This window comes from Heptranchias perlo, chromosome 25 (assembly GCF_035084215.1).
Source record: "Heptranchias perlo isolate sHepPer1 chromosome 25, sHepPer1.hap1, whole genome shotgun sequence".
Classification (NCBI taxonomy): Eukaryota; Metazoa; Chordata; class Chondrichthyes; order Hexanchiformes; family Hexanchidae; genus Heptranchias; species Heptranchias perlo.
The window spans coordinates 23,510,736-23,527,743 of record NC_090349.1 but is presented as its reverse complement, the minus strand read 5'-3'; the positions used below and the strand labels follow the sequence as shown (position 1 = coordinate 23,527,743).

General features: G+C 43.9%; 1 protein-coding gene across 1 annotated transcript in view; it reads right to left on the bottom strand.

Moving 5' to 3' along the window:
- si:dkeyp-14d3.1 (transmembrane protein 132C) overlaps positions 1 to 17,008 on the bottom strand; it is an 808,037-nt gene that overhangs the window by 73,100 nt on the left and 717,929 nt on the right. The gene's annotated exons all lie outside the window — the stretch shown is intronic.

The following is a 17,008-nucleotide window of genomic DNA, read 5'->3' as shown; positions in this document are numbered from 1 at the left end:
GATAGGGATGTTGGAATGTAATATTATCAGGACCACTGATTTACAGTAAGTTATATATTGTTTTATTACTTAGGACTCATAAGGACATAAGAAATAGAAGCAGGAGTAGACCATGTGACCCCTCGACCATGTGACCCCTCATGGCTGATCTTCTACCTCAACTCCACTTTTCCGCCCAATCCCCGTATTCCTTGATTCCCTTAGAGTCCAAAGATCTATCATTCTCAATCTTGAATATACTCAATGACTGAGCATCCACAGCCGTCTGGGGTGGAAAATTCCAAAGATTCACAACCCTCTAAGTCAAGAAATTTTTCCTCATCTCGGTCCTAAATGGCCGACCCCTTATCTTGAGACTATGCCCTCTAGTTCTAGATTCTCCAGCCTAGGAATCAGCCTCTCAGCGTCTACCCTGTCAGTCCCTCTACGAATTTTATATGTTTCAATGAGATCACCCCTCATTCTTCTAAGCTCCAGAGAATATAGGCCCATTCTACTCAATCTCTCCTCATAGGACAACCCTTTCATCCCAGGAATCAATCTAGTGAACCTATGTTGCACCCCCTCTAAAGGCAAGTATATCCTTCCTTAGGTAAGGAGATCAAAACTGTACATAGTACTCCAGGTGTGGTCTCACCAGAACCCTATATAATTGCAGCAAGACGTCCTTGCTCTTATAGTCCCACCCCCTTGCAATAAAGGCTAACATATCATTTGTCTTCCTAATTGCTTGTTGTACTTGCGTATTAACTTCCTATGATCCATGTACAAGGGCACCTAAATACCTCTAAATACCATTTCTTCGTCTCTCTCCTTTTAAAAAATATTCTGCTTTTCTATTCTTCCTAACAAAGTGGATAATTTCGCGTTTCAAGCTTCAAGTGTTGATTGTGAGCGTGGCTTCAGCCTTATGAATAATATAAAAACTATATCACCTTGATGCGCTTACGTAGATCAAATCTCATCTTTCAAGTGGTAAGGAAGTAAACCTGGACAAAATATATAAACATTGGGAGAGAGGGAGAGACAGAAGGGAAAAACATCCGAACCAGAGATAGTCACCCTCTTCTTCTCCATCATCTGACCTGTCATCTACAGAGTCTGGGTCTCAATCAGGATGTCCCCTTTCCTCTGGTGGCTGTGTTTACTTCTGAAATTTCTATCACAAGTTTTGTTTAATTGAAAATCCGTGACAGCTCGCCTTGTTACAATAATCCATTATTTTGTACATTTGTTCTGTTTGTTATATACCCTAAATAATGTTTTCTAAAAAGATCTTCTAGTCAAAGTTGTGATTTTTTTTTACGGTGGTGCACACAGCTTCACCCAACTTCATTCCACGCATGGCCGAAAAAAATTAGAGGGAACATTGATGGGGCTCTTTTCATTAGAACAAAGAAGGCTACATGGAGATCTGACAGACGTGCTCAAAATTCTGAGGGTTCACAAATAGTACTTTGGACAAAGGGGATAGTAGGGAGCTGAGATGGGCCAAATGAAACCTGGCAGAGAAACAACAGTACAAAAGAGAATTAAAAAGAGGTTCTCAGCTATAATGTTGCCCTCCCCCAGCCCTACAACCCTCCGAGATCTCAGTACCCCTCCATTTCTGGCCTGTTGCCCATCCCCAATTTTCATCGCTCCACCATTGGTAGCCGTGCCTTCAGCTGCCTAGACCCTAAGCTCTGGAATCCCCTCCCTAAACTTCTCCACCTCTCTACCTCTCTCTCCTCTTTTAAGATGTTCCTTAAAACCTATCTCTTTGACCAAGCTTTTGGTCACCTGTCCTAATATCTCCTTATGTGGCTTGGTGTCAAATTCTGTTTGATAACGCTCCATTGAAGTGCCTTGAGACGTTTTACTACGTTAAAGGTTCTATATAAATGCAAGTTGTTGTTTGGCTGGCTCTAAAATACATCATATAACAATGGTTTACTGCACTTTACACCTTTTTTGAGCAGCAAAGATTGCAACTACGGGCCTGAATAGAGATATTCTCACATGCCAAAAGTTGTGCACTCTACATCTGGATTAATGAACTATTTGAAATTTATGTGGCGTGTTAGATGCATTGAGGGATCATTGACACACATGTCATGATTGACTGCTGTTATTACAGTCAAAATGTATTGTTAGGATTTTCAGCACAATCTTGTTAGTGGGTCATAAATTACATTGAAAATGGGGTTTAAACCTGTATTTCAATAAAAAAGGAAAATGTGGCTCTGAGATGATTTGATCAACACATCACATTTTATATCAGAGGAGTAGAATAAACATCCCAGATACAAACCGTTGCCAACGATTTCCCTTCTTCAGAAAAATACAGGTTCGATTAAAATGCCTCAAGGGCCAACAGAGCAAGGTTTGTCGTGGGGTGTCTTGATCAATCATGGCATTTCAGATATTCTGGTTGTATAGTCCAGACATGTTTCAAACTGTTGGAAACGTGCAAACAAAACATTGCAACAAAAAAACAACTTAAACTGAAAAGCGGAAATTCTGTAACAATCAGAAGTGCAGATCTGCAGATATTTTCTGAAGTACAATGATTTACTGTGAATGAGTCCGGAGAGATCTAAACCACTGAACATCGAAGGGCCAATGCTGCTTTCGGTCTAACCTTGTGTGGCGGGAGGGACGCGGAGTCTGGCTGTTCAGTCTATCACTAAGGTCACCTAGACGGGTAATATAATGCCTGATTGTCTGTTAACTACTGCTTGCATGATTATAAATATTATAGAGTAATATGATTATGTGCTATTGCTCTCAATAAAAACTATATTCTGGACTTTACCATTATGGTCTTGAGTTGAATTATTGGGCCTTGATTGAGTCCTTAGAGTCCGAGCAGGGTACTTAATTACTAGTACTCACTAGTGTACATCTGAGAGTCTCATAACTTACGGTATTGGCAACCGCGGCAGGACGGCTTAAATAAGTACAGTACTAACAGTGTGGCCCTGAGAGCAATAGACTCAGACAGGCACAACTGATCACCGTGTTGGTTGGGTAGGAAATCCAGGTAGGACTGGGAGCGTCACTAAACTTGTTGCTGGCCAGTAGTCTTAAATTATCGCAGGGAAACCAACGGAGAGGGAGGATGGCGGAGGAAAGAATGTGTCCTAACGTGCCGTCAGATTTAAGTAAGAATTTAAATTCCCAAGATGTGACTTGGCTGCTGGCCTGCCTAAGCACTGAGGGTCTATCATCCAGCGCTGTTCAAGAGAGAATGGGACAGGAACAAGATAAAAAGAAAGTTGACAAGAAAAAGGGGAAACAGATGTCAATTTATGCAGCTCACTTTTATGCTGCCAGGGGGAAAGAATGAGAAAATAATTATAAAAAAGGAGAAAAGCAGGTGGAAGAAAGAGAAAAACAAAACGAAAAAAGGATTACTCAATTCCGAGAACAAATTCAACAAATGATGTTACAACAACAATATTAACCATGGGGGCACAACAGACCAAAGTCGAACTGGTCAACCTCCAAGATGAGAACATGCAACTAAAAAACAATTGGAAGATGTTAGAGGAGCACTGAGGGAGATATATGAATTACAAGGCAAATTGGGACGACAGGGTGCGGTAGTGGCCGCACTAACAGGGATTAAAGGACCCTGGGAACGTGATCAGGGGAAAAGCTAACAAAGAAGTAAATTGGAATCAGTTGGCAGACCAAGCCGCTGGTTATAATGGTTGCGCGGACCCGGAGGATTAACACCACCCTCCCGTCAATCTGGTGACCACAGTTCACCAGTTTGGGGTAGATAGTAACCACAAACGAACCCAGAGAGAAAGTCGTCCCCTAAACATGATCAAAGTCACAGCCCTGACTCACAATCTAGGCAATATAGGGGAAATCGAAGACCCTATTAAACTACTGATCAAATTCGGAAGTTTCCGGAGAGGTCATACTGACTTGGAGGACACCGATTTCAAAAAGGTCCTGTTAGGATGCCTCTGTGATAGCCTAAGGCTCAGTTTACAACCCCCGGGCTAAATCAAGTGGGCTCCTTGATGAAATAACAAACCTACAAGGAACAAGCAGCCTGAACCTGATGCAGTTTTGCGCCGAGACTCACCAAAAACCCATTGAACACCCCATAGCATTCAGGGACCGCCTATACGATTTATATGTTAGAACCCAGCCAGTTCCTGGGGATCGAGAACTGGATGACCCCACCCCTAGAGACGACTGGCAGTACAAACAAATGTTCCTGAAACAACTCCATCCTGTAGTGAGAACCGCAATGGGGGTAACGGGTAGGACGAGTGGATGGATGGTTCACTATCTTGACCACTGCCAGGGCTGCTTAGGATCAAACATAGTTAAACCCACCACTGCTAAGAGAAAGGTAGCAATGGCAGAGGGACCTCAGAGTAAGGGAGGGAATAAGATGGGACCAATGGGTAGAGGACCGGCTCCCTGTTTTAACTGCGGGAGACCAGGACATTTTGCCCAAGAATGTAGGCAGCAATGAAGGCAGGAAGGACAAGCAAAATGCGCCCCAAAACAGGGGACTACCTGGCCAAATCATCCCTGGACCGGACCAGGAGCACGAGCCCTATGCCCACACACTCCCACTTACTCCCTAAGGCCAGAGCACATGTCTGACCAGCGGTCATGGGCGCGTTCAGAGACTGAGGCATTAGCCAATGAAGTAGAAAAACTCAAAACGTTACATCGGGTGATGGTGAGTGCAGAGGGAGGACTGATCTCTCCACTGGGAGGTAGTAATGCCCCTGTCGTGACAACCACGAGTACGCCAGCGCTCCCAAGTGCTCCAGATCGTGATAACCAGTCCAACCAAGCATGGAGGGAACAGGCCCCTCACCAGTCGTCAGTGAGGTTCTAACGTGATAGTAACAGGCGACCAATTCGCACAGTGGTTGTAAATGGGGGCCCACAGCAGATATCACTATAGGTACCGGCCCATCCGTTACTATCATCCATACCTCATCAAATATACATATCAAGGGGACTCCAATTCAATTGACGGGTTTTGATGGTTCGACTCAATCAGCAAAGCAGGGATTATTCCCGGGAATTCTAAATTTACGAGGGTTCAAATGCATCATTCATAATCCCGTATATGGCCAAATGCCAAACGGACAGGGCTTATTAGGATCAGAATTGCTAACGTCCAATGGATCGATTATTGATTAGGCTAGCCAACGTTTGTGGTTCTGTTCTAAGACACCAAAAACTGATGAAATTGTGCATGTGTCAGATGCACATTCTGGGTATGCCATTAAGAAAAGTGAGCCTTTACCGAGACCCTCCAGTTCCCATCCGGGAATAACAGTATTAATTGATCAATATGCCAATTTATTCACCACTCATAAACACGACTGCGGGCACATGGAGGGCGAAGAGTCCATTAACGGACCCCCTCATCCGTTTGCTGAACAATACTCCATACTGACTGCGAGTCACCTGTATGTAAAAGCAACAATTGAATCCATGTTACAACAGGGTGTTATACACGAATGCACCATTACAACAAATTCCCCAATCTGACCCGTTGTTAAGCCAGACGACAGTTGGCGACTCACCACAGATTATAGGAAGTTAAATTCGGTCACCTCAGCTTGTGGTAAGAGAGACTCCCACATTGCCGTCTCAAGTGCCCACAGGAAGCAGGTACTTTTCGACTTTAAAAATGGCTAATGGCTTTTGGACTATTCCAGTGAGAAGAGAAGACCAGTACAAATTTGGTTTTACCTTTGAGGATCAGAGTTAAAGATGGATATGCTTATCACAGAGCTTTCTAAATGCCCCCATCATATTCCACAAACGCTTGGCAAAAATAATCAAAGGATTCTCTCGACCCTCCTGTCTCCTCCAATACGTGGACGATCCACTGTTAGCAAGTGGCACGGAGAAAGAGCACGAGCAACTGCTCTCTGAATTATTGAGCATCCTCTCAAAAGCAGGACTGAGAGTCAACTCAAAAACGGCACAACTCATGAAAGAGTAGCTGGTGTTTCTGGGCATGTCAATATCAGCCAATGGGCTGACACCAGAGCGACATAAAGTCGACATCATCCAGCGCTTTCTGCTGCCGACCTCTAAGCCGGCCCTCCGGTCGTTTTTGGGTTTGGTCGGCTACCACCGGTCGTTCATACCTCGGTTTGCGGAGCTTGCTAAACCCCTGTATGAGCTTTTAAATGGGCCCGAAAACAGGGTTACTGGCCAGTGGACCCAGTTACACAGTATTGAAAGAGGCTGTTATGCAGGCCACCTGTCTTATTTCTCCAGATCCCGGTAAGACATTTCACCTCGAAGTAGGGGCCATGGATCAGAGCTTAGCAGCGGTTTTATGTCAAGAAGTACAAGGAAAACTACTCCCTATTGTCTGTGCGTCCAGGATTTTGACAGGGGTCGAGGTTAAATACACCCCTTGTGAGAGACATTTACTTGCCACATTTTGGGCCATGAAACACTTCACGTATATTGTCGGACTCCAGAAAACAATACAACATAGTCCGCACACCCCGCTGAACTTATTAATGAGACCAGGAGACACATTAGTCTCATCTGCCAGGTTGAGCCACTGGACATGAATCCTGTTCCAGCGCCAATTGGAAATCATGCCTAACAAACCATTTTGCTTCCCCAGCTGCTACTTTATGAAGGGGAACCACATGAATGCCCTAAACTCCGGCTCGATTTTGAACAACATCCGGCAACTAAGTCTGTTCTCCAGGATACCACAGACTTGGAAATATATCGCCGTTCCTTCATCGTCGCTGGGTCAAAATCCTGGAACTCCCTACCTAACAGAACTGTGGGAGAACCTTCACCACACGGACTGCAGCGGTTCAAGGCGGCGGCTCATCACCGCCTTCTCAAGGGCAATTAGGGATGGGCAATAAATGCCGGCCTCACCAGCGACGCCCACATCCCATGAACGAATAAACAAAAGACATCGACGGGTCATCATTTCATGAACATGGCAAGCCATTGACAGGGCTGTCTGTAGTCCTCCCCGATAAAGTAATCCAGGGCAAGTGTGTGCCCCACTTGGCTCAATATGCTGAAGTAGCAGCCCTCTTGACAGCTGTAATTGAAACCTCTGACCAACCAGTAAATATTTGGTCTGACAGTGCCTACGCGATTAATACAATGTTGTCGGTGCCTATATATGTTAAACAATTGTTTAAGATGTCTGACGGTAAACTTCTTGTGCACAGGTCTCTCTTTAACCAGATGTGGCTCGCTTTGAAAGACAGGATAGCCCCAGTTTATGTAGGGAAAGTGAAAGCGCACACCAACGGAACTGATAACCACATCAGAGGCAACTCCGAGGCAGATAAGGCTGCTAAGGAGGCAGCCAGGGCAGGGCCCCCATGGGACCCGCCGGGGACGACCAAGCCAGTCTCAGCCCTCAAGAACGGTATTGATTTGGCCTCATTCCAGGCTGAATATCCTCCATATCAGGTAGCCATCACCTGGCACCAGTCCGGTAAACACCTGCCCCAGCCTACAGCATGGGCACACCTTATCTCTCTAAGTGGAGGGCCACAGCCCCTCTTGCTTTACCAAAGATCCTTTGACCAACCCAGTCTGGTAGTTTGTGTTCCCCCGATGATGTGTGAGGAATTGTTTGACCTATACCACTCCCACCCATTAGGAGGCCACTGCTCAGCCGAGAAAACCTATCAAAAGATTAGCAAGACTGTCTGGTGGCCAGACATGGAGGAGCAAATATCTGTCAGAACCAAGCGATGTTTGGTGTGTCAACAACATAATCCACCAGCCAAGACAGATAGAGCTCTTCTACAGAGTGCTCCACCACCTCAGGGACCATGGACACACTTTCAGATAGATTTTATTGGGCCACTACCCAAGGCGCACACTGGATACATACACTGCCTCGTTGTAGTGGATAGATTTATCAAGTGGATGGAAGCATTCCCTTGCAGAACGAACATCACCCACAGTCCTCGGCGACCGTAGAGAGAGGAAATAGAACCCTTAATGTTAAAGGGATTCTGTGCAGATCACCCCAATCAATGGGCAAATATGTTACCCAGGTGCCTGATGGCGATACGCTCCACACTGCCAGTATGACAGGAATTTCCCCTTACCAGGCGATGACCGGATGTCTGATGAGGACTCCTGGACATCTACCAATGCCTGAGCATAGATCACCACTTTTGATGGGCGCGGCCAACAAGGCCTGGTTAGAAAAGGTAATCAAACAGGTAACGGAGACAAATAAGTTTGTAGCTCAGCAAATGGACAAATCTAAACAGCAGATTAAGAAGTACTTTGATAAAAAGGTTCGACCATTCGAATATCAGCTGGGAGATGTTATGATGATACTTAACTATGGGAAAAAGAAGCATGCATTTGAACCAAAGTGGAAAGGCCCTTTCCCCATTGTGGATAAGGCCAGTCCAGCCATCCATCTAATAAAATTTCCCCAGGGTAGAAGTAATCAGAAAACAACCAAATGGTACCATATTAAGCAGTTGAAAACCGCCGCGGAATAAATGCTACACTTGTCTTACAGGAAGCACCCAGTAAACCAACATGGCTACCGGTCATCTGAGACTCACAGGAATCATCGTCTGCCTGAGCCTCACCAGCTACCTGGTGAAGTGCACTGTTATCATGAACAGTGGAGGCACTGAGGGCTCCTACTATGAAACCGACCGGTGCCAAGGTCCCGAACGTAACACAACAGTATAATGCGCCGACTGCAATCGGGAGAATCCCTTGGATGGTGACAGCACATCCAACGGAGATATTCCAGAAGGAGACGGCGTGCGTCTCCATTGTGATTGTCCCCACAGCGATAACAGACCTGCCGTGGCACCAAACAACGACGAACACTGAGGGGGGACACCGCACGTACATATGGTCAGACCGACAGCAGACAGTTGGGACAGCTCGGTATCCCCTACACCTCTAACCAGGGACAGGACCTGAACTTCCCAAGCTTCACCCCATGACACAACAAAGGAGATGAAAACCTAGGCGAGTTGGTCCACTTACGAGTTAAACCCAAGGACCACAACGAAAGTTCTCACGTATCACAAAGGAGACAGCAGTGCCCTAAGCAACAGCCGGGACTAGTAAATGGACTTGTAGTAATGAGGACCCACAAAGCCTGAAATAATGATGTGCGCTATGAGATACTACCGGTTATTTTTAACTTTAACACGGTACATATGCCCCAGGACTAGGGTAACCCCAAACACGAGGAGTTCTATCACCAGTTAGTACAACAACAAATTAAGGACTTTGTGAGCTGCAATGCAGTTCGAGATGTAGATGAGCATTGGCCGCCAAAAAGCCAAGATTCCCTGGTTCAAGTCCCAGAACAGACACCAGAGACAGAAGTTGATGGTACCATAGACAGTCCTGGTAACGCTACAGAAGGTATCACTAACTCTACTGGACAAAGAAAGAAACGCAGGAAACGGGGATTAGGAGAACGGATAGGGATAGGAGCTACTGCCGTCTGGAACCAAATAGATATAGAAAGTATGTGGGAACATGAAGAGGCCATGAGACAACAACTGAAGGGAATTCTCAGTAACAGTAATAAGGGGCAGAGAGATGAGATCTTTGAGCAACAACAAACACTCCAGTTTATGAAAGAAATGATCACCAAAATGTATAAAGTTCAGGATAAGGTGAATGGGATAATCAAGGAAGGCAGCCAGATGAAGGGGAACATCTCCAAGGCCATTACCTGCACCATGTACGATGGATTCTTAGTGAATCAAGTCCAGCAAAACCTCACCGACATTGAAAATAATAGCGTGCCCAATTTTGTAACAGATAAAAACCTTGTGGAACGGTTCAAGCATAATAGCACTCAGGATTGGTGTAAAATTTGGAGATATAGGTCTGTATATTATGTGTAACGGCCATGCAGTACTAATGATGACACAGAAACTGGTATCATACCTGTAGCCATGTGGCTGCCCAGGCTTGGGGAGGGTAAGTGGGAAGTATAAAAAGTGGAGTCTATTGGAACCCTAGAAGACAGGGTGCATAAGGCCTTCCAAAATACCTCAATAGGAAGAGCACGACCTGGAAGGCCCCCAATCTAGACTGTTGCACCAGATCACGAGGATTCTGGATTCGTAGGTGCGATAGCACCAACCCAGGGGTCCCAGCATGTGGATTCACTTTAGATAGTCAGTCACCCGCTTGTACTGTACAACTGCAGAGATGGGGTGAATACGAAGCTCAGAGTATATACTTAAGGCGAGGAGAATACTGTGTGACCACGTCTCAGTCCCATTTCCAACATGGAGAACAGACATGCGCAGTCCAGCACCCAACATTTTGTTTGGTACCCACAGAATTGACTAAAATAGGACATAGTGTGTTGGTACCAGTAGCCACCCATAGTATCACCACCATCCAAGTTAATATCTCTATGCAACATGAAGTTCTTAAAGCCTTGGTCAAGTTCGGTCATCCAAACCTGCCCTTGTCACTAAATCTTAAATTGGTGTTAGCAAGAATGGTCTCCTCCCAACAGCATCTCGTTAAGATGCAACTAGACAACGAAAATATAGAAAAAGCAATAAACGTGCCGGGGGACCACCACTGGTGGGAGATCGCCTACAATGCGGGTCAGCACCCTTGGGCCAGAATATTATCCATGGTTATGCTCTGCGCACAAGGAATTGTATGGATTGTATTAATTGTATTAGTGTGCTATTTGCAATGCTTGCTAAAGAAATCAGGGAAATGCATGGATAACATGGAATTAGCTGCGCTTATCAAAAGGTAATGCTTTTGATAACTAATGAGGGGTCAATAAGGATATTTCCCCCTCAAGGTGGGGACTGTAAGTAAGGGATAAAAGGGGTCTTTTAACATATATTGCTGCAAGTAACAGGTAAAAGGGGTCTTTTAACATACATATTACAGCTTAAGACTGTGGGATGAGGATGAATAGGTTAAAATGTTTGACTAAGTTAAAGAAGGCTAATCAAGGCAGCAGCCTTGAGAGAGTAACGGATTTAGTACAGCTGCCTCAAGATAAGGAACAAAGAGATGTCAGTTGCTGCGGTCAGCTGAATTTGAGAAGTTGGGCAAACATCTTACATCCTGACCAGCCATAAATGAGGGAGTGCGAGATGGTGGGCACCAGCCCATGTGAGGGGCTGTATGTACACACTGGGAAACCGGGTACAAAGATACCCACGTCCGCGATCAGAAACACAGTCGGAAGAGATCTAAGCCGCTCAACGAGGGACCAATGCTGCCTTAGGGGTAACCTCGTACAGCAGGAGGGACACGAAGCCTGGCTGTCCAGTCGATCACTAAAGTCACCGAGACGGGTAATATAATGTCTGATTGACTGTTAACTACTGCTTGCATGATTATAAATACTATAGGTTAAATGATTATGTGCAATAAAAATTCTGTATACTGGACTTTACCAATATGGTCTTGAGTCAAATTATTGGGCATTGATTGAGTCCTTGGAGTCCAAGCAGGGTACTTAATTAGTAGTGTTCACTAGCGTACATCTGAGGGTCTCAGATCTTACACCTAATATCTCCTTATGTGGCTTGGTGTCAAATTCTGTTTGATAATGCTCCTGTGAAGCGCCTTGGGGCATTTTATTATGTTAAAGGTTCTATATAAATGCAAGTTGTTGTTGTTGTTTGGCTGGCTCTAAAATACATCATATAACAATGGTTTACTGCACTTTACACCTTTTTTGAGCAGCAAAAATTGCAACTATGGGCCTGAATAGAGATATTCTCACATGCCAAAAGTTGTGCACTCTACATCTGGATTAATGAACTATTTGAAATTTATGTGGCGTGTTAGATGCATTGAGGGATCATTGACACACACATGTCATGATTGACTGCTGTTATTACAGTCAAAATGTATTGTTAGGATTTTCAGCACAATCTTGTTAGTGGGTCATAAATTACATTGAAAATGGGGTTTAAACCTGTATTTCAATAAAAAAGGAAAATGTGGCTCTGAGATGATTTGATCAACACATCACATTTTATATCAGAGGAGTAGAATAAACATCCCAGATACAAACCGTTGCCAACGATTTCCCTTCTTCAGAAAAATACAGGTTCGATTAAAATGCCTCAAGGGCCAACAGAGCAAGGTTTGTCGTGGGGTGTCTTGATCAATCATGGCATTTCAGATATTCTGGTTGTATAGTCCAGACATGTTTCAAACAGCTGGAGACGTGCAAACAAAACATTGCAACAAAAAAAACTGAAACTGAAGAACGGAAATTCTGCAACAATCCGAAGTGCAGATCCAGAGATATCTTCTGAAGTATAATAATTTACTATGAATGGGAATGCAATCCAAAAAAAGCCCTTAGATCAGTGCTGTGTGAAAAGTACCTGACATACAATGACTTCCTTGGATTTTAGTACATGTCTAGTAAAAGCTGACACTCTCTGAATTTAGCCAAATACATGCTGTTAAAAACTGTATTTCTGATATCAAGGGGAATAGAATAAACATCCCAGATACAAACTGTTGCTAACGATTTCTCTTCGTCAGAAAAATACAGGTTTGTAATTTTTCTAGATTGTCAGTCAAAATAATTCAAATATCCAAATATCGGTCAAATTAATTAGAACAAAAACAACCAAAATATATTTTCATTACAAACCTTTTGCACTGAGGGCTGTTACAGTGGAAGACTCCAATTTATTATCCTCTCAGACAGCCCTGTTAATCCTAACATGTCTTGTCCGAGATGATTTAAGCATGAATTGAAGATTAAAGTGACAAATCCTCATCTCAGAAACATTAAAAGCATCACAGTGGAAACAGAAGGTGATTGTACAGCCTGGTTCCACTGGACCTCTTTTCAATTCTCCCTGCAGATACACAGGGCTTAAGCCGCGCAGGCATTTATTACAGCTTGTTGAGAGACTCATGTTCTACTAAATTAAATAGTGTATGCAAGGAAATGTTTCGAAGGAAAATGGATGAGATCATGTGATTTTAAAGATTCATTCATTAGGTGACACTGTTATTAAACTTAAATCCACATTCATGACTAAGCTTAAGTAGCAGCTTTAGACTTTCCAGGCAAATTGGTGCTCCTTACTTGCAATCCAGATAGTTATTCTTTGTTGCACTATAAACTTATAGAAATGAAATGGTTTTTGTGCTTAGTTTTAAGATGCAGGTTATTTCACCTTCCATGGCTTCTGAAGAGTTTTTGGGGTTGAATTTCCACAGAAGTTAACAAGGACAATCAGGAGAACCCCCTCCCACCCCATGCAAATTAATGGCATATGTCATTAACCATGTGGTTAATAACATTGCTTTGGAAAGCACATAAGCAGGGGCTGAGATAACTGGCATTTAAGCGAAGACCTTTAAAAACATGATCTTCTCAATCTAAAGGGCAGCTGATCTACCACAAAATTAAGCCATTGCAGAGCACTGTAGTGCAGTAATGGAAAAACATCAACTCTTCCTAAATATATATTTGCAGTGTCTGAAATTTCATTCACCTGAATGAAATGTATTTAGTCAGAAGAAAACGATATTAATGTGGGGAGTAACTTCCCTGATTGACTTCCCCATTGAGATTGAGACGATCATTTTTTTTAAAAAGGTCTTCGCTTAAACACCAGTTATCTCAGGCCCTGCTTATGTGCTTTCCACACGTCCAACATCAAAGGCAAGAAACGGGTAGGAACCGGGAAGCATTTTGTCACGAGTGAAGTGAAATTTTTTTCATGCAGAGAGTGATCAGAACAAGTACAAATGGGCAGTCACTGTCATACTGCCTATTATATCTGTTGACTGAGGGAAAGGCAGCCATTTTGTAGCTATTAGAAGGACACTCTAATACAATGAGGCGGACAATCTCTTTCCTCCCTCCTCTCCCCCCTCCATATCCTGGTGACCTTTTAGCGAAGTGTACTGTAATGAGTAGCATTAAAACAGGCTTGGCTGCATTAGAGACCAGGGGCATGATTTTGACCCCGAGCCGGGAAGGGGGCGGGTGGAAGGTCAAATTGCAGATGGGAAACCTGGAAGTACAGGTTTCCCGGACGTCCTTACAATTTTGATGCCTAATTTGGAAGACTTATGTACAAAATTTAATTAAATGAGTGTTACGTCTTTTGTCAGTTGACAGCTCTGTGCAGTTCCATGTGTCCTTTACAATACTGACACACAGTTCCTAAATCTCTCTCATTGCAATATTGCTTGCAATGTACGTTCTCTTAAAGAATTGTGGATTTCTACTTTTTTTTTGTCGGTTTGCCATCCGACTGGCCGGCCTGATTGACAGGCTGGTCTCAGTCGGATGGGAGACCAGCCAGGGAGAGGATGTGTTCAGGTAAGTCTTCAGGTAAGTCTTTCTTTGTATGGATGGAGGGGGCATGGGTTGGCATGAGGGTCACTGGTAGGCATGGGGGTCATGGGGGGTGGGGGGGATGTCAGTCATAGGGGAAGGGATCGGGGTTCAGTCAGGGGGGGGGGTTGTCGGGATCGGGGGTCATCGCGGGGATCCGTGATCATTGGGGGGGGGGAGAAAATCGAGGGTCATTGCGGGAGTCCGCGATTGTTGGGGGGGCGGAGATCCGGGGGGTTGGTCTGCGATCGTTTGGGGGGGGGGGGTCGGAGATCGGAGGGGGGTGTCGGAGATCGGGCGGGGAGGGTCCCCGATCATTGGGGATTGCTGCAGGAAGGCTTGTTGGGCCTGGGGGAAGCACTCCTGCTCCTCCGGGCCCACTACCTGTGCCAGAAAGGCACTTACCTGTTAGTTTCAGGCCTTCTCGCCTTCTTTCACAAGGCCTAGGAATCCCGGCACCCAGGGGTTAAAATTGGTAGTTCTGGAAAAATGGACGCCCACAGCCTCCTTCAAAGGTTTTAATCACCAACCCACCTTCTGGGAGGAGGTTGGTCGCCCGCCCCTCGTCCTGCCCCGGTGAAAACCGGAAGTGGGCGGGTTGGAGGTGGGTCCGAAATAGTTTCTATTTTGAATGCCCCCCCCCGCGCCCAACACACCCGTTTTCCCCCTTTTAAAATCATGCCCCATCTGTCTAATAGGGTCAGGAACAGTTTTGAATTGTTACTTCCTGTTCCAGTTCCAATTTTTTTCAGAGGGAAGTGATGAGGAATAGAAGGTGAGCTGCCTAGAAGTGGTTTTATTATTTGCTTGTTCTCAATTAAACTGAATTCAAAACAAGTAAATATTCTTATTTTATTTCAGAAATATTTTAAGAACTAGCAGGGGAAGAGATTACTGATAATATTTAAATCAAGACTTTGGTAGAAATAAATAACAGAATGAGTGATTTTTCTTCAATGAACCATTAGTTTCATGCCCTTGTTATGTGCCCATGTCACACCTATTCCAGACTATAATTCTTTCTATCCAGTAAATCATTTTGAATGTCCTTCGGATCAGTGCTCAGGTCTCTCCTGAATACGTACATGATTACATAAGTCAAAAGGATATTATGGATTGAGACCGTTACTAATGTAAAAATCTCATACTATAATAGCATTTTAGTACTATGTGGCAGGCTATTTGAACATGGGGTACATCACAACGGAACCTGATTTTGTCTTCATCCAACCTCATGCATGCACCTTCAGCTGATATTATTAGATAGCAATCAGACGTAGGAACTCTGGGCATTTTTTTACCCTCATTAGCCTGAGAACACTGAGTTCAAATTTAGTGGCCCCACCTCCACAAAGGGCTAAAACTGGTTAACTTAATACCGACCAAGGACCAAACCTGGGACTTTACTGGCCTGTAATGATTCAGTACCAAACCAGGATGTCCATTTATCTACTGGAAGACAAATCTAAACTCGAAGAAATCAATGGAAAGAAAAATCGGACAGGGTATATAATGGGGGCCCGATCCGATACAATCCATTTTGTGCCCAAGCCAAAGTTAACTTTACCTCTCAATGCATCCGTGAGCTGAATCATACAGGAATATCCCAGTACATGCAGGAGTATGGAGTTGCATCATTTGATGCCTAATTTGGAAGACTTATGTACAAAAATTAATTAAATGAGTGTTACGTCTTTTGTCAGTTGACAGCTCTGCGCAGTTCCATGTGTCTTTTACAATACTGACACACAGATCCTAAATCTCTCTCATTGCAATATTGCTTGCAATGTACATTCTCTTAAAGAATTGTGGATTTCTACTATAGAACTGTAAGATTGAGCAATGTGCAGCCATTATGAAGTCACATAAGTTGTATTAATAGTCCTTATTTCAATCAATATGATAATTCATACACTATTGAATTTCTCTGTCTCTTACAGTCCCGAATGCTTTCTAAGAGTAAGCAGAAATACTTTGAGTTTTTTGTAGCTTGCAGGAACAAATGCAATTGCTATCAGTCAGTTATACACTGTAAAGACTTTGTCATATCTGGTCCAAAGAAGTGCCATAACTGTCCTGAGGAATCTTTAGTCACATTAATCTGCCACAGTTACCAGCCAACAGAAGGTGCAATTATATTACTACATCAAACAGGCTGATGTATCTCGAGAACTGCCCTTGAAATTAGCACTATACTCAGGCAGTTATAATTAACAAGTGATGGGAGGAAAGAAATGATAAAGCATTATGACAGGCTTTATTGAATATTATGCACATTTTCACATTGATCGAGGACTATGTCCCTCTCAGTACTCTCAGCCTCAGAGGATCAGCGTTCATTGACAGAATGTCTCCCAGGCAACCTATAGTTTGTGCTACTGACCACATCTCATTCATCACAGCCCAAATTCAATGTTTTCATTCTTATTTTTAAAGCCTTAACCCTTTGTGAACTGAAACTCCAACGTGAGTGTGGGACACATCTGTTAAAAGTCATTTTCTGCCAATTTCTAAAGTGTGAAGGCCAGTTCCACATTGCGATCATACAGCAGAACGACAATGCTATTTGTCTAACCTTTAGGTTTCAACCATAGAGTGAGGTAATATTTTTAAACTAGAAACAGACAATGGCCTCAATTTGGCACAAATTTCAAACTC